Source organism: Gordionus sp. m RMFG-2023, chromosome 3 (assembly GCF_954871325.1).
Source record: "Gordionus sp. m RMFG-2023 chromosome 3, tfGorSpeb1-WG-v2, whole genome shotgun sequence".
Classification (NCBI taxonomy): Eukaryota; Metazoa; Nematomorpha; class Gordioida; order Chordodea; family Parachordodidae; genus Gordionus; species Gordionus sp. m RMFG-2023.
The window spans coordinates 30420697-30444893 of record NC_088777.1 but is presented as its reverse complement, the minus strand read 5'-3'; the positions used below and the strand labels follow the sequence as shown (position 1 = coordinate 30444893).

Below are 24197 nucleotides of genomic sequence, written 5' to 3'. Positions count from 1 at the left end.
ATATTTTATATAAACTAATAAAAAACATATATCCAATTTGTTCCAGACTTATTTTTTGATATAATCTCTTTACCAATTTAGTATATTTTAAATAAAGATAATTTTTTTAAAAATTAAAAATAACCTATTTTGTAAAAATATTTCATAATTATATATAGACTAAAGAAACCCAGAAGGCCCGCTAAAAATGGGATCTAGGGGTGAAACCCCCTGAAATTTATTAATTCCCCACCCCACTTAGGAAAATCCTGGCTACGCATATGGTATAGTTTAATATTTTTATTAAAAAAATGTTTTTAAATTGTTGATGAGAATATGCAGAATGGACTCATTATTATAATATATAGCTATATATTTTACAAAATATTTATTCTTAGAAAGTTTCAAAATTGATTATTTAATTAAAGAAAAATAATATTCAAAATTCTTTAGTCATTAAAAATAAAAAAAACATCTTATCGTTTGGACTACCTCGATTGTAGACAGATGTCATGTAAAACCTGTTATTACTATCCCTTATTTTAAAATCCACATATTTTATATTTTCGGCGGCGCGGCGGTGTGATTTTCTTAAACTAAATGAAATCAATGGTTGTTATAGACGAGATGTTTCCTGATGGACCTAATTCATTTATGGAGACAGAAGTTGACTAGCGAAACAACTCATATAATTATTTTTATTTAGAATATGGCTTTAAATATTCTTACAGATTTTACTAATAATGAAAAGATGATCCATATCGATTTTGATAACAGTAATTAATCTATATTAAAACTTATATTATGATTATATTATGACATCTCATCTATCTATACGTTGTAATGAAAAATTTGAATTACAAAGTTAATATAAGTTTACAGTTTGTTTAAAAACAAATTAAAATAAGAATAATTCATTATACCAAAATATGTGAAATTCATTATGTATCCAAACTTTAAAGCAAAGATATGCTTTTATCACTTTTTTTAACCAATAATTTACACAATTTTATTTACTGATTCAAGAAAACACTAAAAATATTATAAACTCTTTGAAAAATCATCCACCCTCAATATATTTTATTGTTAATTTAATAAATAAGATGTTTTTTAATCTGAACAAGCCTCATTTATAGTACGAGCAATGGCGTAGCCAGGATTTATCCATAGGGAGAGGGGGTTAAAATTTTTTTGAGAGCTTTGCCCCCAAACTTCTTTTCTTCCAGGCCATTGGCTGAGTCATCAAAAAATAAAATTAATTTTTTGGTAGTTATTTTTATATCATCTTTGTTAAAATTGGCTGAACATTGGGAATATTAATTCTAAAATTTACCAATATTTTGTGCCTTATTAGTATCTGTAGCCAGCATTAATGAAAAAATATTAATAACAAAATTTTGGCCAAATTTGTGATTAATAGGTGACTGAAAGCATTTTAAAATTTTATCAACATTTAGTGTTCAATTCTAAATTGGTTTAATCCATTCTGTGTAGAAAAAAATTGCCCTCCCCTCCCCCCCAAACTTCTCATTTTTTGTGATCACTCAATATATCTTATTCTATGTTAAAAATAATTATTAATTAAATTTTTGCATATAACAATTTTGCAGAGAATTTCATTATAGATTTTATTTATTATTAAAATACTTTAGTATAAATTAGAGGTCTGCATTGAGTGGGGTTTCATGCCAGTCAATATAAGTGGGCTGATGAAAAATTTTATTCGTTTTTTTAAGTGAAGAACACTTAAGTTTTTCGACATCTTTATCTAATTCTTCCCACCATATATAATGTCTCGTAATGGATTTCATTGATGTAATACGATGTCCCGTATGCAATATATGTAAAACTTTTTTCAAGTGAGCCGATTTTTTCTTCTTTCTTTTTTCAAGGGTTGTGATGGCGGATTTCCATGGTATACGGCAACACTTGGTATATCTCTGCATTGTTTTTGACATCCTACAGCTGTTTACTAGTTTTTTGACCCACCATATATAATGTCTCATAATGGATTTCATTGATGTAATACCTGGATGTCCCATATGCAATATATGTAAAACTCTTTTTTGAAGTGAGTATGGAATGATTAATCTGCCATTTCAAAATAAAATACTGTCATCATTTTCTATTTCATCTATTCTTATTCTAAAAGCTTGTAATTCTGGTGCTTGATTTTGTATATTTTTACCATTTATTAATATTTTTACGCTTCTTAAAAAATATAAATAAAATTTTCGCAATAAAAAAATGTGGGGAGGAGGGGCCCCAAACCCCCTCCTCCTCTTGTCTATGCCAGTGAGTATGAGAATGAATGCCAGAAATAACTGCTGGGAAAAAAATTTGTATTATTAAAAAGAAAATATAATACCAACAAAAATACTATCTTTTAAATAAATTAACATTTTTAAGGTGAGTATTTGTAATTGGATATTTTAATATCCAATGAGCTAACTATTTAAAAAATAAGTGTATTTAATTATTTTTAATAGTTTATTTTATTATATACTAATTATAATTTTAATTAAAATATTTAAATTTTTAGAGTTCTGAGCCAAACCTGGCTTAAGGGCATTTTTCTGAACCCAATGAAAATCGGAACTTAAAAGCATTTAAAACTCAACCCATTTTTCTGATTTTTGTATTAAAAAGTGATATACAAAATATTAAGAGTTGTTAAAAGATACTTTTTAAATGGATACAGATACATTGTCTAAAAAGTTATCTTGGTACATATACAATTTTTAAAATGTATCCTGATACAGATACAATGTTTATTATACTCTTATCTAAGGTTTGCATAAACCTAAATTAGGATTCTATTGTGAAAATTCATGATCTGAGCTAAAAATTTTATTGACTCCACATTTATCAAAATATAAATAAAATATTTTAGATTTTTATATATTAATGTAATATATGAAAATATATGATTAAATGATTATAAATAATTATTAGATTTCAGTAATAAAATATTTTCAAAATTTTGGTCATTAAGGCATCCTCGTTTATCTGTAAAGACATTTTTAGCTACACAAAAAAGTCTTTCTACCAAGGTGCTTGAAGGGAATGTGGTGTTATATTTTATGAATAACAATTTTATATCAGGATATTCTTTAACTAAAGTTGTGCAATATATTTAATGAATAAAATATTAAATATTTTAATTAAAATTATAATTTTACCCTCTGATATGGTTTACACTGCATGGTTCTATTGGCATCCATAGTGGCAACAAGATTTAATGTGTGACTGGCACAACATTGATGATTAGGTAAACTATATTATTCTGATATTTCAAAATCCTGAGCAGTAGTATCAAGACATTATATTGATATTGGTACAACTGCTTCTTCATTTTCCAGATCATCTATGAATTCACTAGTATTTTCAATTGGCTTGAAAATTATAATAAATAAGTAATCATATATTATGTTTATAATAAAATAAACCTACTTTGAGAAAATTTTTGCATAAGAATATCTTGTAAATTCTTTGCTATTTAGCATATGTATGACTACCAGTCATTCTTTAAAAGCCAATGCTACATTTTTTCTTTCCAAACTTGTTGGATCTATATAGTGTGTAGTGACTCCTATGTATGAAGATGAACTAAAAATTAACATTTCTTAAAACTGCTCAAATAATTTGTTCTTAATTAATTTTTATACAGATTTAAATGTTAGCTATACCTGCGATAGGCACTCCAACAATCTGCTATTGTGCATATTAGCAATGGTTCTATTACACTTTTTATGATTTCTTTCTTTTCAATTTCCCATCTTTGTGAAATTCTACCAACCATTGTCTGTTGGCAAATTATATTTTTTTGTGGAGCTAATGTTTTGATCATTTTTATAAATGAAAAATTTTCAATAAGAAAATGGTTGAATTCCAGATATAATAAAAGCAGTTATTAAATCATCTGTGGTTTGGGTTAAAGTCTGAGATCTCTTGGCAAAAAATATCAATGGACAATGAGCCTATCGTATTTTTTGGTAGACATGGCAAACATTTTACTATCAGAGATTTGTTTTCTTTATTTTGAGATGTTATTTTAAAGTATGCTCTATAAATTGGCAATGGAAAACACTGAACTTGATGCTTCATTGATTATTACTTCTTCCTCTTCAATACTATTAACACTAATCTAAAATAAATTAAAATTAGTATAATAAAATAAAATTAACCAATTCCATTGAAAATAAAAATGACAGATTCCTTGAGATGGATTGTAATATCAAGTTTATTGATAAACTCTTACATAATATTTAATGAATTTATATATATATAATTTTTTATTATAGTAGTCTTAATATTTTTTAATATATATATTTAAATTACATTCTCACATTCAAGTATTTTTATTTATAATATAAAAAACGTTAAATAAAAGTATATCAAAATGTATTTTAAAAGTATATAAAAACAGATACAGATACAACATTTTTATATCTAGATACTTTAACAACTCTGATAATTATACATTAAAATACAGCCTGGTGGTCTGTAAATTTTTTTAGGCCCAGTCTAAAATAATAAACGAGCTAGTGTTGTTAAAACGCCGCGAGTCGCGACCCCGACCCAAAGTTCAAGTCGTTTTTTCGACCTCGACCCTAGTCCAAGCCGAAAAACGACCTCGACCCAAAATATAGGTCGTTTTTTTCGACTCAGACTTGAAGTTTGATCGTTTTTTTCGACTACAATTGTCATTATCGTCATTTTTGAACTTTTTTCAATTTTTTTAAGGCAAATGGGTAAAAATATATTTTATAAACATGTTAAATTTCAGTGAAGATGCACCATAGGAAAGTGACATTGTCATAATCGTCATTTTTGAACTTTTTTAAAGCAAATGGGTAAAAATATATTTTGTAAACATTTTAAATTTCAGTGAAGATGTACCATAGGAAAGTGACAATTGTCATACATCATTTTTGAACTTTTTTCAATTTTTTTAGGCAAATGGGTAAAAATATATTTTGTAAACATGTTAAATTAAAAATTCAGTGAAGATGTACCATAGGAAAGTGACAATTGTCATAATCGTCATTTTTGAACTTTTTTCAATTTAATTGAAGCAGATAGATATAAATATAGACTGTAAACATGTTAAATCAATTTTTCATGATGAAAAACCTTGAAAAAATTAAAATAGCCATGTTGATAATTTATTTGGAATATTTTGAAGAAAATGGTTAAAATATAAATTATAAACTAGTTGATTAAAATTTCAACAAAAGCCATAGAAAAGTGATAAAAGTCATAATTATTTTTAAACTCTATTTAATCAAATAGTAAAAATCTTTTTTGTAAAACATGTTATATTAATATCTTAGTGTAGAAGAACCCTAGAAAAAGATTCATGGGGCAAACTATCTCATATAAATACTTATTTATTTTTGGAAAACTGATTTTAATTATAATTAATATTTCAAAGCCTGTTTTTATAAGAGTGTCCGCTATTTTTTCAATAAAGTAGCGTCTTATTAACCACTTTTTACAATACTTGAAATTTTTTTTAAATATCTCTATTTCCACAAATAAAATAAATATGATTAAAATATTAAATATATATATTTTTTTATTGTATCTTAATAATAATATAGTGTCATCCCCAACTTTAGCGATGAGAAAGTATAATCCGAATTTCCGAATAAATAAATTTTCTTATTTAATTTATATATTAAAATTTTTATAGAAAAATCATTAAAAATATTAATTTAAATTTTTTTTAGATTTATAATATAGCGGCTAGAGTATTTTCAGTAGTATATTTTTTTCTAAAAGAATCTTCTATACTAGATAGCTAAGGTATCCTGGTGAGGTATTCTATTATTTAGCTTTATCATTAGCCTACTAAAATGTCCTTAGATTCACTCTCATTAATATATGGACATTTAGCTTGAAACTTGGGTGACAAACATCCACATATTAATTTTTAAAATAGATGATAAAATTATATTTAACGTATTTTTTATTTAAAATATAATTATTAAAAATCTTATGGTCAGAGACTGGGTCATAAAATTAACTATCACATAAACTCATCTATGTTTGATTCATATTTTATTTTAAAGATTAAGTATAGGACTAAACATTAATGTTATAATAAAAATATTTCCTCGTTGAAGCTATTAGTTATGATAAAACCTACCTGCACATCTCACTATGAAATACCTTATGGCGATATCAGGAAGGAATTACATATCATTGTAACAGGGATGTATGTTAATAAATATCATATATAATTTAAATAAAAATATTTAAACTATAAATGTATCAAAGATTTTAGATGTTTTGAGCATAGTGTTCTTGTTTCAGGCTGTTGTTTTTTATGAATACTGGAGAACATGAGTGATTTAATAATATTTGACTTAAAATTTGTACTAAAATAGTTTTTGAACACTTAAGAAAAATTACACATTAAAATTTATACTGGGATTAACTTTGAACGAATGTTGTTAAAATAGAGCTCTATGCTTATTTTCAGGCGTTAATTCCCTATAGTTGTGTTAAATGGCGCGATTTGAGCAGATTTTTAAAGCGGTTAATTCACTATTTTATTGAAAAGAATATTACGAGAGCCATTTTTCTCATAGATGGTATAAGGGTCTAGACATCACTTATCGTAATCTGAGGATTAGTCATTATTTTTCTGTCTAAATTATTGACCTGACGGTTTCTAAAAATAATCTTTCAACATGGCTATTTTAATTTTTTCAAGGTTTTTCATCACTGAAAAATTGATTTAAGATGTTTACAGTATATATTTTTATCTATCTGCTTCAATTAAATTGAAAAAAGTTCAAAAATGACGATTATGACAATTGTCACTTACCCATGGTACATCTTCAACGATATTTTAATTTAACATGTTTGCAAAATATATTTTTGCCCATTTGTCTAAAAAAAATTCGAAAAATTAAAATATGACGATTATGATAATTGTCACTTTCCTATGGTACATCTTCACTGAAATTTAAATTTAACATGTTTACAAAATAACTTTAACCCATTTGTCTAAAAAAAAATTTAAAAAAGTTCAAAAATGACGATTATGACAATTGTCACTTTCATAAGGTACATCTTCAATGAAATTTTAATTTAACATGTTTACAAAGTATATTTTTACCCATTTGCCTTAAAAAAATTCAAAAAAGTTTGAAAATGACGATTATGGGAATTGTCACTTTCCTATGGTACATCTTCACTGAAATTTTAATTTAACATATTTACAAAATATATATTTTTACTTGTAACTAGTTACACATTTTGGCTAAAAAATAACTGTAACTACTTATATTTTTAAAATTGTAACTAGTAACTGTAACTAGTTAAAATTTTTGAAATATAACTGCCAAAAGTAACGTAACTAGTTACTTTTAAAGATATATTCAAATAATTAATTTTATTTTTAATATGTTGTGATAAATTAATTTTAAATTAAATTTATTTTTTAAATTAAATTTAATAATTTAAAATTTTGTGAAAATGTCTGATTGTTCCCAACAATAACACAAATACTTATATGTATGGCAGATGTGCAGGGATTAAAATATTGTCAACCTCTAAAGGATACTATATTAGCTAGTATTGAAAAAAGGTAACTAAAATCAAATAATTATTTATAAATTAATAATAACATGTTATAGGTTTAATAATCTTTATGATAATGACAACATCATTGCTGCAATTCTTCACCCTTTATTTAAAACTGACTGGCCTTGGATTAGGCAAGAATAAAGCAAAAAAGGAGGAAATTTTAAATTTAATAAATACCTTAATACCTCAAAGTGAATCCCAGACGAATGAATCATGTTCAAAACCAACATCACTTGATGTAGTTGGATTTTTTGACCTAAAGCGCCAAAATATTCTGGATAATGAACTTATAGAAAACTTTATCAAATTTAATGACAACACTTTTACTTTATATAACGATTTTCCAAAGTTAAAATTACTCTTTATTAAATATAATGTTGTTCTAACATCAAGTGCTCCCGTAGAGCGCTTATTCAGTCTAGGTAAGCTGGTTTTTGGAGATAAACGAGCACGTCTCCTAGATAATAACTTTGTTAAAAGCAAATAAACATTTATTAGATTCTAATTTTTATGAAAAATAAATGTTTTTTTTTCAATGCAAATATATATTTTTATATTGGATGTAAATATTCAATTTTGCGATATTTTTTTATATAAATAAATTGTATATTATTTTAAATAACTGATTATACTTTGTTTATCCTAATTTTTTTTATATTAAATAAATGCATTCAATAAATAAATAATGCGCATATGAAGGATGTATAAAGTAAGTAACTAGTTACTTTTGTAAATAACTGTAACTAATAGCTAGTTACTTTTGTAAAAATGTAACTAGTAACTGTAACTAGTTATGTTTTTGCCAATATAACTGTAACTAGTTATGTTTCAAAAGTAACTTTTAACATCACTAATTTTTACCCATTTACCTTAAAAAATTGAAAAAAGTTCAAAAATGACGATTATGACAATTGTCACTTTCCTATGGTACATCTTCACTGAAATCTAAATTTAACATGTTTACAAAATATATTTTTACTCATTTGTCTAAAAAAAATTCAAAAAAGTTTAAAAATGACGATTATGACAATTGTCACTTTCCTAAGGTACATCTTCAATGAAATTTTAATTTAACATGTTTACAAAATATATTTTTACCCATTTGCCTTAAAAATATTCAAAAATGACGATTATGACAATTGTCACTTTCCTATGGTACATCTTCAATAAAATTTTATTTTAACATGTTTGCTACCCATTTGTATTTGTCTAAAAAAATTGAAAAATGTTCAAAAATGACGATTAAGACAATTGTCACTTTCCTATGGTACATCTTCACTGAAATTTTAATTTAACATGTTTGCAAAATATATTTTTACACATTGGCCTTAAAAAAATAAACCTCAAGTCTGAGTCGAAAAAAACAACCAAGCTTCAAGTCTGAGTCGAAAAAAACGCGACCCAAAATTTAGGTCACCTCTGTTCGAGCCGACTCGGCTAAGCCGATTAACAATAAAATGAGCCAGACTGGCCTATTTTTCAAAGCTATCACTGGGAAAATTTCAAAAGAAATAACTTTAATGACCTCTGCATGTGTCTGAAAAAATTCCTACCATAATAAGGGTTATATTTTAGAACCTATATAAAGACTTTAAAAGGTTATTTTAATTATTAGAATTATCAAATTATACCTTTATAAATTTTTTTTTACCTGTTATTGAGTCGCGGAGATTTTCACAGCCATGCCCATCTCTAGTTAGTATTAAAATTAGAGATGCACTGATACACATGGTATTAGTTTGTATCCATGCCGATTCATCCAATTTTAACCGATAACAGTAGTCGATATTCGAAATTGATAATTAATAGTTGTAAATATTTTCAAATAATTATATTTTTAAATGTTATATTATAATAAATTAATTTTAAAATAAACTTATTAATTTAAAATTTTGATTAATATCTGATTCTGCATACGGGCCTATTTTATATAGTTAATAATATTGATAAATGAATCAGACAGATACAAAATCATAGCCATAGACCTGAATTTGGTAGGGGGAAATATTATTATAAGGGTGTTTGCCCCATAAATTTTATTGGTAGGTCCACCTTTGTAGTATGGCCAAATTATATTTTTATAAAAATAATTATGGTTTTTCACTTTTTTCTAAAATTTTTATATATGATATATTAAATATATTTTGGAGAGAGAGGAGCATGGTGATGTGTAGGAAGGAATTTTTATTAGCTTAAAATGATATTTACTAGAATAGACTAATTTCCGAAGGGGGGGGGGAGAGGATTTTCCTTTGTCCCTCTCTGGCTACGCATATGTAAAAAATTTAATATGAATTCTGACTCTGACTCGTCTTTTAATGAGGACGATATTCAAATGATGAAGTAGAAAATGTAATATACCTTTCTAAAAGTATTACCAAAACAATTAGCCAAGCTTCAAAAAGTATTTTAGATTTTACATAGAAATGACTGGTAGTATAGGCAATATTAGCGCTAAGTGTTTTCCATGTAGTATTGTTAAACGGCTCGATTTAGATCGATTTTAAAAAGGGCCCGATCGACCCAACTCATGTCATTTAACAACATTCTATGCCTTTCAAATTAAAGGTATTCAGCATGGGTAATTTCCATACCAAATCGATAACTTTTCGGCCCGACCTTTTTAATTTCGATAAAATTTTGTATGCTTAGAGAATATCATTTGAAAGCATCGAATCCAAAATTTTAGCTTCCTAGTACTCATAGTTCCAGAGATATCAATGGTCAAAAGTGCCAAAAATGACCTTTTTTCGAAAAATACGATTTTTTGAAATTGAGATAAGGTAAAAAATAATGATTTTAAAAATATAAGTTATATGTCATTTTGTAACTCTATTAAAGGCCTTTTATTAAATATTAAAGATTTTTTTGAAATAATATTGTTGCGGTTTTTATTTACGTTATAAATTTTAAACATAAAAATTCCAGGTGTTTCGCTTTCCAAATTTTTTTGAATTTAATATTTTCTTATTCTCTAACCTTATATCTATTCATAAAAAAAATTTAAACTTGGGACAGCCATGGGTTTTTTAGTTATTACGATTTAAAAAATCAAAAAATAAATATTTTTTTCAAAAATAGATAACGCTCCTTTATAAAATAACGTATTTTTTTATAATTATTATTTTTTTCACTTTTAAACATAAATAATAAGATTTTCCAGCATTACAATCAGGAAAATATATTATATAGATCGTTTGATAGGCTTACTTATTATTAGAGATTTGCAAAGTTAGGCCCGGCTTGGACGGGCTTTGTGCCTAAAATTCAGGCCGGGTCGGACCTTGGAAACTTTTTTAAATATATATAAATTTATCAATTTTATATTGAATTTTTTATGTAAAATAAAAATATTTGATTTTAACGACATATAACATATGTCTTTTATTTTGAGTAATTATAAAAATTAATTCCTATATTTAAATAAATTCGGGCCGGGGCGGGTAAAAAAAAATTTCGGGTTTGGGCCGGGGCGGCGATTTTTTAAAAAAATTTCGGGCCGGGCCGGGCTTGAAAAATTAGGCTCGATGCAGATCACTACTTATTATTATTGCTATATTGATAACTTGTAAATAGTTTTTATAATAAATGATTAAATTACCTAAAAAGATAGTTAAGATTCCGATATCTCATACAAGAAAATATAATAATTAATTGTTGAAAGATAAAAGCTAGTTTTCATGTACCTGCCCTAATATTAATTAATTTTTATTTTGCAAATATTTTGATATTAATTATAATGCGTAAATCCTTTTAAAGAATCTAAACACTTTAATTATAAAAAGAACCAGCGCAAAGTCATGACTAGGATGACACAATATCCAAACATTGAGGCGGAACATTATATTTGTGATAAATGCCAAGGTTATCACAAAAAAATATAAAAATATAAATTCTGATAGTGAATATGTAAATAACAGCATCAACATCAATAGATAAAATCAAAATAACTTTAAATGAAATAGGAATATCTCCTATTAAGAAAAAAAAACTAACCGAAAAAAATTATTCAAAAAAAGGCAGCAAAAATAACAAAAGCGATTACAGATATAATAATTAACAATCCAGATTCGGATACGAAAGATAATAATTATATACTCAATAACATGAAATTACAATATCCCAATTTATCTAAAAATAAAAAATATCAATTGCTGACCATTCTGCCTCCTAATTGGAGCGCAAATAAAATAAAAACGACATTCAACGCTACATATCATATGGCATATAATTCCAAAATCATTTTAGAAGAAAAGGGGAGTCTTTCAACTCCAAATCGAAAGCCTGCAAAATATCTCAATAAAAAAACAGTTGATATTGTTTAAAAAAAATTTTGCATTGATAAAGTTAGTAGATATTACCAAGAAAAAAAGATTGCATATCTATCATTGAAAAGGGGGAACGAGTGAACGCTCAAAAAAGGTTAGTTCTTAATAATTTGAAAGAATTATATAATCATTTTAAGGCGAGTAATTCAAACTTAACAATTGGATTTTCGAAATTTGCTAGCTTAAGACCAAAAAATTGTATATTAGCAGGGGCTAGCGGAACACATCATGTATGCGTTTGTAGCATACATCAGAATATAAAACTTATGATTTTAAGCTGTAATTAGCAACATTGACTAAAAATGTTGAGGATACATTAACAACTTATAGAGATGTTATAGGCAGAATGATTTGCAATCCCCCGTTACCCACCTGTTATTTTGGTGACTGCAACGAATGTCAATATATCCACGTGAATATATTTGATTGAGGATCTGATAATCGATGCGATTAGAGGATATGTAACATGTGCATATGAAAACAATTGGTGGTTAGGATTTGTACAAGAAGTGAATGTAATTAGAGATGAAGTAAAAAATTTCTTCACTCTAAAGGACCAGCAAATTCTTTTATTTATCCAGCTGCACAAAACATCCTTTTCATACCAAAAAATAATATTTTAACAATAGTTAGCCCATCAACGGCTACTGGGCTTACATATAATTTATCGCAAAACGAAATTTTCATGGCGTCAAAGAAACTAAATTTAATGAAAAACCGAAAATAGGTAATATCTTTCATGAATTTTAATTTATCCTATATATCTTAAAAATTTATAAAATAATTTTTTTAAAATTAAAATTTTTTACAAAAAAAAATGATTATAACCGCCGCTAAATAATCTCATTTCATGATATTAATGCTGGAAAATCTTATTATTTATGTTTAAAAGTGGAATAAAGTTTTAAAAAATAATAATTATAACAAAACACGTTATTTTATAAAAGAGCGATATCTATTTTTGAAAAAAATATTTATTTTTTGATTTTTTAAATCGTAATAACTAAAAAACCCATGGCTGTCCCAAGTTTAAATTTTTTTATGAATAGATATAAGGTTAGAGAATAAGAAAATATTAAATTCAAAAAAATTTGGAAAGCGAAACACCTGGAATTTTTATGTTTAAAATTTATAACGTAAATAAAAACCGTAACAATGTTATTTCAAAAAAATCCTTAATATTTAATAAAAGGCCTTTAATAGAGTTACAAAATGACATATAACTTATATTTTTAAAATCATTATTTTTTAACTTATCTCAGTTTCAAAAAATCGTATTTTTCGAAAAAAGGTCATTTTTGGCACTTTTGACCATTGATATCTCTGGAACTATGAGTACTAGGAAGCTAAAATTTTGGATTCGATGCTTTCAAATGATATTCTCTGAGCATACAAAATTTTATCGAAATTAAAAAGGTCGGGCCGAAAAGTTATCGATTTGGTATGGAATTACCCGCATCTAAGTCATTCATAACCAAAAAAATTACGCAAACTTAGAGATTTGGTATGTCCACGACATTCTGCTATCTAAACAAAATCTCCAAGCTTGTGTAATATTTTTGGTTAAAATATCGGGTTAGCCGTTTTTAAAAATCGGGCCATTTAAAAACACTAATTAGGATTAAAATCAGAAAGTTAGAGAGATATGGGTTAGGGTTAATTGTTTTAATATAGTTCTATAATGTATGAAAGCCTGATTTGGGCTAATATATATGAGATTGCAAGAATTAATATAATTTTAAAAAAATTAGTTTTGCCTAATAACTTATAATACAATCAAATTTATACAATTGTCTTAATTTTTTAAACTGTCCACCAAAAATAATAAATGCATTTTTTTATAAAAATTATTTTAAAAAAATTGTTTCATACGAATAATTTATTTTATTAATCCATATTAATCCTGCAATCGCAATATCGGACCACTACTGAAAAGTACTTGGTGCATCCATAAATAAATTATATGATTTATTTTTTATCCATGTACATTATATTCTCTTATTTTTAAATAGGCTTTGGTGATCTGTTTGATGATAACGACAATGGATTTTAATGTCTGTTTCAATAATATTTTAAAATGTATCATACAAATAAAATTTATTCATTTAACTAAAATTGGCCGCTTATATACGCACAAACTGATGTATAAGTTGTTTAATTTCATTTTTATAAATATTTACTATAACTATATATTATATCATTATAGTATTGATGATATGCATATTAATTTTATTTGAATATATACAAATATGTTAGTCAGTCCTTTGTAAGCACTATTATTTACAATTTATTTTTGCAATTAAATAAAAACTCAATATGGAATTTTTAAATGAACAAAAATATAAATAGGAGACATACGAATATGAAGCCAAGCCAAGTAAAATTTATTAGCTGTAAAATCGAAAATTTTTAGCCCCGGGTCGATAAAAACGGTCCGATTGGTTATAATTAAAATAATATTATATTGGAGATTTTGCTCATAGCTGGCAGAAAGGTTTGGGCAGGGTTTCGAACCGTTTAGTATAACGGTTCGGTTCGTTCTGGTTTTTAGTTTAAAATTTTATAAAGGTTTTGTTCCATTTCGGTTTTTAAAAAAAATCATATCGGTTCGGTTTATAATTTATAACGGTTCTTTTCGGTTTGTTCCGGTTTTTATAAATTTAATTTTAAAAAAAATTAATCATTAACCATGTATATATTAATTTTAGAGAAAAATCTTTTTAGTTTATAATTTCTTATTTAATTTATCCATGATAATCTAATAGATATTTTTATTAAATTTAGGAAATATAAATTAGACAAATTAGTTTTTTTTTATTTCATAAATAAATAAGATAAAAACAAACATGCGTAAATACAATAATGAATAAAATAATATGTATACTATACTATTTAGGTTTAAAAAGAGAATTCGAACGGATAATTAAAATATTTTCTAATATTTCAGGATTTAATTTAGTTCTCTGCGCAGAGAGTATAAACAAGGCTTGAAAATGCTCTTTCTACGGAGACCTGCGTAGCTGGAACTGCTAGCACAGTAAAGCTAACTTATAAAGTTCTGGCATACTATTCTTTACATTTTCCCAAAAATTCAAAAGATTAGTATCTTTTTCTAATCTCTCTATATTATCAAATGACCGAATTATATATTCTATTTCTATACATTTATTATAATTTTCGATGCCCTGAGAATTATTCTTATTAAGACTTTCATGCGACTTTAATAAATCTTCAAAATCATCATCTAAATTATTCTTCGAATACGAACACGTAGGCATAGTATTTAGAATTTCAATATTCTGATTATTTAGATTTTGTATCAAGTTCCAAGTTTTACAAAGATGTTTTCTGGCGATCTCTCTTTCTTCAAAAGTTAAAAATACATTATATCTAGGGTCGAGATAAATAGCAGAGCAAAAAACTTCATTTTTGAAATTTATTTCTCGTGCTTTCATCGTAGAAACTAAAAGTCTGGCAAATGGAGTGTCTACTTTATTTGCATGAGACATTTGATCCACGCAGCATAAAAATCGCCCATTGTCAATTGTTCACTTTGTAAATATTTTGTCAAAACATAAGCTGGATATAAAGCTTTTAATATGTCACTAATGATTTTAAGATATCTTATCTAATTAATAGATAAATTGTCTAATCTCTTATAAATTAAGTATTTAAAGAAAAAACAACAAACCTGGTATTATTTGATATATAATGTTGATAATATAAAAATATTTAATTTGATATATAATGTTGATAATATAGAAATATTTAATTTGAAAAGAAATCACCAATTTAAAAAATGCCTCCAAGGAAAATTAAAATTTTAAATTTAGGTTAATAATTTAAAATTAATTATTTTTAAAACCGTTTTGAACCGGTTAAAATATTTATAACGGTTCGGTTCGCTCTTTTAATATTTTCTTCATAACGGTTCGGTTAAGGTTACGGTTCAGAAAATCATAACGGTTCATTCCGGTTTTGCGGTTCGGTTCGGTTCGAACCCCTGGGTTTGGGCATCTATTTGCTAAATTTTGAGGCTTACATAATATTATTCTGGCTAAAATCTTAATCGGGCCGTTTTTAAAAATCTACCCAAATCGGGGTTTTCAACAACACTACCCACCTTTTAAATCTAGGCTCGGTTCGTTGTGACCATCTTCCGATTTTTAAAACTTATAATTTTGAAAAAATGAAGAATGAGAAACAAATATAACATTAATGTTTTTCGGGCTATTGGCCGGGCCCGATATTACCCCTAGCTTTGCAGGACTCACGTTCTAGTGATAATTAAATTTTGAACGAAATTATTTATATATTTTAAAGTGACCTGTAGGCCTATGGTTACCAGCAGAAATCTTATGAAAAGTGGGGCTGTGGGACAGCAGCCCTGGGACAAAAATTAGAATATTTTAGAGGCCGTTAAATTTTGTTTCTTATATAATAAAAGTGAATTATAATTAAAAAAATAAAAATATTACATAAGTTATGCTTAATTATACAATTGAGTCATTGCATAAATATTACATAATTCATCTTCTAAGCTACTTATTTACAAATGCCACTTTATTTTACCTTCTTTCAAAATTAGATAAATTCCTTTTTTAAAGGGCCGTCAAATATATTTTTATTTAGGGACGCCAAAAGTCATCATGACTAGCAGTGAGGGTTAAGGGTGGGCACGACATTTTCTTTCTAGCAAAATCAGAATTTAGAGCGCCCTTTGATAAATTTTTTTTAAAAAAAAAGCGGAATAGACGGTAAGAGGAAAATAATTACCCTGGAAGATAAAAGTGAAAAAAAAATCCCTTAATAATTTTTTTTTATAAAAGTTCTTTTATATTTAACTAAATATTTTTCAATTTCTTTACATTCTCTCAAGTTGAAATTGCAATTTATATTAAAAATTCATCCTCAAAGATTTTTACTCAATAACTCTAAAGATTTTTTCAACTTAAAAAGTTTTAAATTTAACAAACCATAGCAAAACCTTTATCACAAACGTTTATTAAAGCAAATTGATTTATAGATAAATGTCGCGAGTCCAGATTTGCATGCTATTCAGCAAAGGCCATATCGAGAATTTTTTATAGCAGAGCTTTTACCGAGATCTCTTTAGAGCTAATACATAACAGCGAAACTTTTATCGGCAATTTATAATAACGAAAATCTTACAAAGAAGGTAAAATCAAATCGCAAAGTCAATTTAACACGAAATCAATACCGCGATAATTGCTAATAGTGACTATTTTTTTAAATCAATAGAAAATATTATTTTATTTCATATATTTTTCTGAGCAATTTATCTTTTAAACTGAATATCCGTCTGGGCAATTTCATTTTTCGATTTTTTTCTGAACTTTTAATATTCTCAATGTTTAAGGGCATTTCAGTTTTAATTCTGAGCGATTAAATAGTTAATTTTAAAATATGATACTCTATAAATCTGTTGGCATCTTTGATACTCTATTATTTAGCAGCGATACTATAAAAAGTATTCAAATGGATTTTTGACATTTTGGAAAGAAAATGTGACACCAAATTATGGTGGAGTGGTTAAGATGAAAATAAAACGATTACAATAGACTATTTTTACATTGCTCAGATAAAAAATTAAAGGGATAACTTTCTTAGTCTCTTTAATGTATAGCTTACTGATATTTTCTGGGAAGGCAGGTAAAGAAAAAGTAAAAAATTTAATTTATCATTTTAATTTTATAAAAATTACTACTGAAGATATTTACAATTTTTACAGCTATATATATATATTATTATTTTATTACTATTTACTTATTAACATTTACGAAATTAATATAATTTAAAAGGTCATTAAAAAAAGAAAAGATTTTTACAAAAGGTCATTAATTACAAAGTAAAAAATATTCAAATTGTATTTTAACATTCCCCCCCCCCCCCTTTTTATGTCTTCTTTCCTCAGTTTCTTATCGTCACTTCCAGTCATTTGTTTCTCAATTGCTCCATTAGTCATTTGTTTGTATATCTTTAGATTGTTTGTTTGACCATCTGATTATCGTTTGTTGAATCGATTATCGAACATCATGAAACATCGTTGGTTGAACATCATTGTTGAAACGTCGTTAGTTGAACATTGCTTGTTGTTGATTTGCTGTTTGTATTGATCATCCCATTTCTCTTTCAAAATTTTATATATATATTTTTTTACAAAATTTTATTTATTCATAACAATCATTTTCTATGTCGTAGGTCATATTCTCGCTTTTGAACTTGACTTTGAATTTTGAATTTAACTTTGAATTTTCGAATCTTGAACTTGACTTTGAATATTTTGAACTTGAACTTGTTCACTTCTTCCACCTCTAAAATTTTTTTCTCCTTTGTAGAATTTTCATTTGATATTTTGTTGTTGTTTAGCCTCAGTCATATCTTTTCATTAATTTTAGCTTGTTATCCTTATCATCTAATCATTCGCTTGAACATCATCTTCACACTAGCTTGGTCATCTCGTTCTAGCTTGTTCATCTCGTTATTTAAGGTCCGTGAAGTTGTAGGAACGATGAAAGGATCAATTACCAAAACCTATGCCATTATTTAGAGTCTTAATTGATCTTCAAACCAGACATCAGCGGAATCAAAGGTTATTGAGTTATAAGCAAAATAATGAGAGTGCGAAGATTTGCAGCTGTAGGAACGATTTGAGGATCAATTACCGAAACTTATACCATTGTATAGCCAGTTAATTGATCCTAATTGATCTTCTATCCGGAAAGTAGCGGAATGAACCGTTACTGAGTTATGAGCAAAATAAGAAAGTGTTGGCACTTTGTCAAAACTCAAAATATAAAAGATCACGATCTGAAACTTGGCAATTATTTAGGCTTTAATTTGTGAGTTAATAATTTCCAAACCGGATAACGATATCACTAACCGCAACCGAGTTATAACCTGTTTTTAAAGCGTGAAGTTGTAGGAATTTTTTAAAAAGTGAGGATCAATTACCAAAAACTATACAAAATTGTGGTGCGTTAATTGATCCTCCAGAATCTTTAAACCGCATATCAACGGAATACACCGTTCGTGAGTTATAAGCAAAATAGAAAGGTTTTGGCATCTTGCCAAAATTAAAAATTTGAGCAATCATTTTTTTAGTTATAGCCAATATTTAGTACCTTAATTGATCCTCCGTATTATTCAAACGGAATGTCAAAAAAATTAAAGGCTATTGAGTTATAAGCAAAATAATGAGAGTGCGAAGATTTACAGCTGTAGGAACGATTTGAGGATCAATTACCGAAACTTATATCATTGTATAGCCCGTTAATTGATCCTAATTGATCTTCTATCCGGAAAGCAGCGGAATGAATCGTTACTGAGTTATGAGCAAAATAAGAAAGTGTTGGCACTTTGCCAAAACCGAAAATATAAAAGATCACGATCTGAAACTTGGCAATTATTTAGGCTTTAATTTGTGCGTTAATAATTTCCAAACTGGATATCGATATCACTAACCGCAACTGAGTTATGACCTGTTTTTATAGCGTGAAGTTGTAGGAATTTTTTTAAAAAGTGAGGATCAATTACTAAAAATTATGCCAAAGTGTGGTGCGTTAATTGATCCTCCAGAATCTTTAAATCGCATATAAACGGAATGAACCGTTCGAGATTTATAAGAAACAAAAAAGTATTGGCACTTTGCCAAAACCGAAAATAAAAATGATCATGTTTTGAAACTTGGCAATTATGTAGTATTCAATACGTACATTAACAATCACTAAACCGGATATCGATATCACTAACCAACCGAGTTATGACCGTTTTAAAAACGTTAAGTTGGCGGAAATATTTAAGCTGTAGGAACGATTTGGGATCAATTACCGAAACTTATATCATTGTATAGCCCGTTAATTGATCCTAATTGATCTTCTATCCGGAAAGTAGCGGAATGAACCGTTACTGAGTTATGAGCAAAATAAGAAAGTGTTGGCACTTGCCAAAACCGAAAATATAAAAGATCACGATCTGAAACTTAGCAATTATTTAGGCTTTAATTTGTGCGTTAATAATTTCCAAACCGGATATCGATATCACTAACCGCAACTGAGTTATGACCTGTTTTTATAGCGTGAAGTTGTAGGAATTTTTTTAAAAAGTGAGGATCAATTACTAAAAATTATGCCAAAGTGTGGTGCGTTAATTGATCCTCCAGAATCTTTAAACCGCATATCAACAGAATGAACCGTTCGTGATTTATAAGCGAAACAAAAAAGTATTGGCACTTTGCCAAAACCGAATATATAAAAGATCACGATCTGAAACTTGGCAATTATTTAGGCTTTAATTTGTGCGTTAATAATTTCCAAACCGGATATCGATATCACTAACCGCAACAGAGTTATGACCTGTTTTTATAGCGTGAAGTTGTAGGAATTTTTTTAAAAAGTGAGGATCAATTACTGAAATTCATGCCAAAGTGTAGAGCGTTAATTGATCCTCTAGAATCTTTAACCGCATACTAACGGAATAAACCGCTCGTGAGTTATGGGCAAACTAATAAAGTGTTGGCACTTTGCCAAAAACTAATATATATAAGTTCATAATCCGAAACTTGGCAATTATGTAGTATTCAATACGCACATTAATAATCTGCAAACCGCGTATCCGTATCACCAACCGTGACCGAGTTATAACGGTTTTAAAAACGTGAAGTTGGCGGAATTTTTTTTTTAAGTGAGGATCAATTACCGAAATTTATGCCAAAGTGTAGAGCGTTAATTGATCCTACAGAATCTTTAAACTGCATACCAAGGGAATAAACCGTTCGTGAGTTATGGGCAAAATTGAAAGGTTTTCTCATTTTGCCAAAATTTAAAATTCGAGCAATCATTTTTTAGTTAAAGCCAATATTTAGTGATAAATATTTTTTAAAAAACAAGTCGGGCCTAAAATGAATTATTATATTCGTCAATAGATATGGTTATAATGATTATATATAGTTATTATAAATATAATGTTCTCAAAACGAGCCGTTTAACAAGATTAGCTAATATGCCTGCTTATTGAATGATAATAGAGCGGGGATGGTTGGGACACTTTTCGTTCAAACCTTAATAATTTTAATATTAATAGACTAATCTGAATAATTAAAACATCTTCTGAATCCCAGAAGTATTGGCTATTTGAAATAATTAATATATATTTTATAAAGATTATATTTTTTTAGAAAATTTAATTAAAAAAAAAAATTTTTTTTTGCAACCATGACAGACTCTGTGTACGTTGGGACACACATATGTGATAGTTGGGACACTCGTGAAATAGAGGTCTAAATAAATTTAAAAATTTTAAATCAATAATCCAGTAAGACTAGATATGACACATATGATTTTATTGATAGTGTAATTCATAATCAATAACTATATAAAAAAAATTTTAGCAAAATTTAGGAAATTTATTTTGAGAAAAAAAAAATTGTAAAAAAAAAATTTCATTTAATCATAAACATAGTGAAAGATAAGTATTTAATTATTCATTATTCAAAATACTAAATTAATAATAAAATTATAAAATGAGCTAAAATGGCGTATCCCAACTATACTATGACTAACTATGACCGAGCCCACTAACTTTATAAATATCAACCAAAATCATATTAATTCATGTTTATTGATTCCAAAAGTTTGCCAGATTGGGAAATAGGTTTAAACTTTCCTAAAATCTATTTATTATGATTTTTGAAACGATAAAGGCAAATATTTTATATTAATTTTGGTATGCTAAAACTTCTTCTGTAAAAATTAAAATACTAAATATTTTTCAAAACTTTTTTAGCTAATCATGTATGACGTAATTATCTATGTTAAGCTCAAATTTCCAGTCTTATAAATAATAGCTCAAATTATAATCAGAGTGCCCTAACGTTCCCCTGTACTAAATGTACCCATATAATTTAAAAAATAAAATTTAAAAATCTTACCAAATTTAATTACGATGGAATATTTATTTATGATTTTTAAAAGAATTTTAGTTAATGAAAAAAATTTATTTATTAACACATCTGGTTAATATTTAAAATTAATTAAACTTTATAATTAATAAAAAAATAATTTCTAGGATATTTATTAATATTATAAAAAAATGATATTAATCACAACAACATTAATTAATTAGAACACAACGCCCCCATGCTTATAATAAATATATATCGTGATTAAAACAAATAATACTGTTGCTGCTTTTTCTGATTTATATTATATATTACTATTCGTACATAATATTATTCACCATTCCTTCACTATTATATTACATAAAAAATCTTCGACAGATTAAAATATAACGACAAGTACACAAGCCATAAAGGCCGATATACTTGGCTAAATTAAATAATACATAATTTTTCTAGATAGCTACTTGTAATTCAAGTTTACTTACATTCTTCTAATATTTTTTAAAATAGTTAAGATCTATCAATAAAAAAGGAATATACTTTTATAAATATAATAGGCTTTCGAGCTTTATCATTGGCCTTTTAAATCGATAAAATTTAATAATATCCATAATTTGTCGGGTCGAAATTTGACCTTGAAATATTTATTGTTGATAACTCACTTTCCTTTTATTTTTTTGACATTCCGTTTGAAGGATTCGGAGGATCAATTAAAACACTAAATATTGGCTTTAACTAAAAAATGATTGCTCGAATTTTAAATTTTGGCAAAATGAGAAAACCTTTCAATTTTGCCCATAACTCACGAACGGTTTATTCCCTTGGTATGCAGTTTAAAGATTCTGTAGGATCAATTAACGCTCTACACTTTGGCATAAATTTCAGTAATTGATCCTCACTTTTTAAAAAAATTCCTACAACTTCACGCTATAAAAACAGGTCATAACTCTGTTGCGGTTAGTGATATCGATACCCGGTTTGGAAATTATTAACGCACAAATTAAAGCCTAAATAATTGCCAAGTTTCAGATCGTGATCTTTTATATTTTTGGTTTTGGCAAAGTGCCAAAATTTCTTATTTTGCTCATAACTCAGTAACGATTCATTCCGCTGCTTGAAGATCAATTAGGATCAATTAACGGGCTATACAATGATATAAGTTTCAGTAATTGATCCCCAAATCGTTCCTACAGCTTAAATATTTCTGCCACATAACGTTTTTAAAACGGTTATAACTCGGTATTGGTTAGTGATATCGATATCCGGTTTGGTGATTGTTAATGTACGTATTGAATACTACATAATTGCCAAGTTTCAAAACATGATATTTTTTATTTTCGGTTTTGGCAAAGTGCCAATACTTTTTTGTTTTGCTTATAAATCACGAACGGTTCTTTCCGTTGATATGCGGTTTAAAGATTCTGGAGGATCAATTAACGCACCACACTTTGGCATAATTTTTAGTAATTGATCCTCACTTTTTAAAAAAATTCCTACAACTTCACGCTATAAAAACAGGTCATAACTCAGTTGCGGTTAGTGATATCGATATCCGGTTTGGAAATTATTAACGCACAAATTAAAGCCTAAATAATTGCCAAGTTTCAGATCGTGATCTTTTATATTTTCGGTTTTGGCAAAGTGCCAACACTTTCTTATTTTGCTCATAACTCAGTAACGATTCATTCCGCTGCTTTCCGGATAGAAGATCAATTAGGATCAATTAACGGGCTATACAATGATATAAGTTTCAGTAATTGATCCCCAAATCGTTCATACAGCTTAAATATTTCCGCCAACTTAACGTTTTTAAAACGGTTATAACTCGGTATTGGTTAGTGATATTGATATCCGGTTTGGTGATTGTTAATGTACGTATTGAATACTACATAATTGCCAAGTTTCAAAACATGATCTTTTTTATTTTCGGTTTTGGCAAAGTGCCAATACTTTTTTGTTTTGCTTATAAATCACGAACGGTTCATTCCGTTGATATGCAGTTTAAAGATTCTGGAGGATCAATTAAAGCACCACACTTTGGCATAATTTTTAGTAATTGATCCTCACTTTTTAAAAAAATTTCTACAACTACACGCTATAAAAACAGATCATAACTCAGTTGCGGTTAGTGATATCGATATCCGGTTTGAAAATTATTAACGCACAAATTAAAGCCTAAATAATTGCCAAGTTTCAGATCGTGATCTTTTATATTTTCGGTTTTGGCAAAGTGCCAACACTTTCTTATTTTGCTCATAACTCAGTAACGATTCATTCCGCTGCTTTCCGGATAGAAGATCAATTAGGATCAATTAACGCTCTACACTTTGGCATAAATTTCGGTAATTGATCCTCACTTTAAAAAAAAT

The 24197-nt window shown here is 27.1% G+C and overlaps 1 long non-coding RNA gene across 1 annotated transcript; it reads left to right on the top strand.

Moving 5' to 3' along the window:
* The first annotated feature begins 505 nt into the window (after window positions 1-505).
* On the top strand, window positions 506-14187 carry LOC135927248 (uncharacterized). Its single transcript, XR_010572014.1, has 3 exons — window positions 506-645; window positions 686-755; window positions 13922-14187. It is a non-coding gene; the product is annotated as an uncharacterized LOC135927248 (long non-coding RNA).
* Window positions 14188-24197: the final 10010 nt, after the last annotated feature.